A 2,596-nucleotide genomic window follows, 5' to 3' on the forward strand; every position below is an offset into this window, starting at 1 on the left:
TTTGCTTCCAGATTTTATTTTTAATTAGTTTAGTTGGAGTATGTGCACTCTGATCACTATGCCAGTTACATTCAAAGTTAGTATCTCTTTCGGTTTTTGGTTGATCAAAATTGAGTATGGATGCTATCATGATGGTTTTTTCCAGTAAATTTGTAACGAGGTTGAGAATTATTACGTCAAAGTTATGTTACAAACATCATCTGTATATAATCTCAGAGTGGAGTTCATCTGTTAATGTATTGTATGGATCCGTGATCAACATGTAACGCGGTATGTATAGTTCGTGAAGTATGGGCATACACTCTGAATCATATATCCGAAATACTATTGTTCTAAACTCCGAATCTCTCATGAAGTTGGAGCCCATACATCTTGTTTCCTAATCCTGTTAAGGATTACATCAAAATACTAAGTAATGCCTGAGAATTGGAATCTAAATATTATCAAAGTATGTGATGATACCTTCTGAAATGTTAGGAATTCTTAAATTTCTAAATTCTTGTTCAAAAATAAACTTTGCTGTTCGAACAAAGCACTTGCAAGTGAAATTGCAGTAAACAAGCATATCTTGCTTACTGGTTCATCATTACAAAATGTGCTACCTACAGAGTACATGCTACAGCGGTAAAGTCTCATTATATTCAGAGAGTATGAACACATACTAAGTTAGAATCTTGCAGAAGTATGAGCCAATACGTCCTCTGAATCCTTCTGAAAATATGCATATACAACTCATATCATTTTTTTATTTCATGAAGTATGATCCCATACTTCCTCTTTATCATCCAAAAAGTACGTGCAGATACCTCTTGTAATCCTTTTAGGGGAGTACATCCAAATACATATGAAAATAAACTGCTACCAACCATATTTCGTCGTGGCATATATTCTCACAACATATATTGATCAAATAAAAAACCATGTTACATGATTAAAAACAGCAAATCTTCCAAACTGCAAATTTTCTGATCTGAATCAGGAAGTTATCAAACATGCCGATTTGGAGCTTGAGCTGCCTGAACCGTGAAGCATACACGGCGCGCTCTCGGTTATTTTCCCATCTTCTCAAACGAAATAAATCATTAGCGCCTAAGGATGTATTAGATCAACAACTAGAATGGCTTCTTTAGATAAACAAGAAGCCAGGACGCAGAACATGCATGAGTGAATGGTGGGATACGTCCTGGAAGATTCAGAGGCAACGTGTATCAAGTGATACTATAATATACAAAAAGTTGGAAGTGATATATACTATTATATGGAAAAGGTACCAAGTGATTGCGAATTGGAAAATTGGAATTTGACCACCTGGATGATACGCGCTACGCGCCTACAATTGCGCTACAGATGACTAGATGCAAGCGGAGATCACCAACCAGGCTGCCTAGAAAACAGAAATCTCAAATAACAGCACAGGTGAAATATTGGTGTCGAAAATCACACAGGCCACAGCAGTCTAAACAAAGTATCAAGTCATTCTCCAATCTTAAAAAAGGTATCAAGTGATACATCAAATCTAAAAAAGGTATCAAGTCATACTCAAATCTACAAAAAAGTATCAAGTGATACTTCCAATGTTATCTGAAAAACAATAGTACAAGCAGAAACCTGCTGGTGCTGGTGCTGGTGCTCGTCTTCTCCTAGTCGAAGATAGAACTGTACGTCCGCCGAGCAGGGTGAGCAGATGACAAACGTCTACACCTGAGGAGGAAAGGAGGCAAAGCATGCATGAGTGCATTAGGCTGTACACCGGAGGAGGTATATGGGCATATACCTGTTGAACGTGGATTTGCCGGACAACAGATGCACCAGCAGATCGAAGGGCAGCTCGTCAGTCGTCACCACTCACCACGGCCAACACCTCCAGCAACAGATTGCACGAGCGGATCGAAAGCCAGCTCGTCACCACGGCCGACACGTCCTGCGAGTAGAAGAACGGCTAGCGCACATGAGTAGCATCTTAGGCGCCGCAGCTGTACCAGGACGACCAGCTATTGCTTATACAGTTGACTCGATCGACCAAGATTCAGAGGGTATGGACTCAAACCTATTTACCCTCGGCTTGCCCGACGGCAGAATGGAGTAGCTACCCAGGGAAACTCGCCACCGCCGCCAGGAGAAGCACACGTCGTATCTCGTTCACGCCGGCGCCTGGACGAGGATGGCACCGCCGCCGGGAGATGCACGCGTTTTCTGTTGGAATAAACCGGATAACTCTCAGCATGTATTGAATTCGAAATCACATCTGTCAACAACTGATCACGTGGAGCGAATGGATAATGACCAGCGGATGGATAATCATTGTATAAAATATGGTTTGTTTTATTCATTATATTAGCCGTATACACACGGCAGGGAGACCGTATGCGCACGGAACGACGACGGAAGTCTCGTACCGTCGTACGCGGCTATCGGATCTACGCTGGTGTCGTGACCCGATAACGGAAGAGCACGCACGCATATAGACGAGGCAGCAGGAGTAGTTACACGCGTGTGTAAAAAGGATTTTCCATATACATAGAGAGAGTGAAATACACTTTAGAAAATGACCATTGCTATTTAGGTTTATGTCCTACAGTCGGCACAACTTGATATC

General features: G+C 41.7%; 1 long non-coding RNA gene across 2 annotated transcripts; it reads right to left on the bottom strand.

Moving 5' to 3' along the window:
• Positions 1-635: 635 nt before the first annotated feature.
• LOC111255913 lies at positions 636-2,262 on the bottom strand. Of its 2 annotated transcripts, XR_002676068.1 has the most exons (4): positions 2,048-2,203; positions 1,775-1,921; positions 1,609-1,701; positions 636-1,384 (listed from the first exon to the last, which is right to left on the bottom strand). It is a non-coding gene; the product is annotated as an uncharacterized LOC111255913 (long non-coding RNA). The 2 variants fall into 2 exon arrangements; XR_002676067.1 differs by lacking the exon at positions 636-1,384 and having other exon boundaries at positions 1,461-1,701; positions 2,048-2,262.
• Positions 2,263-2,596: the final 334 nt, after the last annotated feature.

Source organism: Setaria italica, chromosome IX (assembly GCF_000263155.2).
Source record: "Setaria italica strain Yugu1 chromosome IX, Setaria_italica_v2.0, whole genome shotgun sequence".
NCBI classification, from domain to species: Eukaryota; Viridiplantae; Streptophyta; class Magnoliopsida; order Poales; family Poaceae; genus Setaria; species Setaria italica.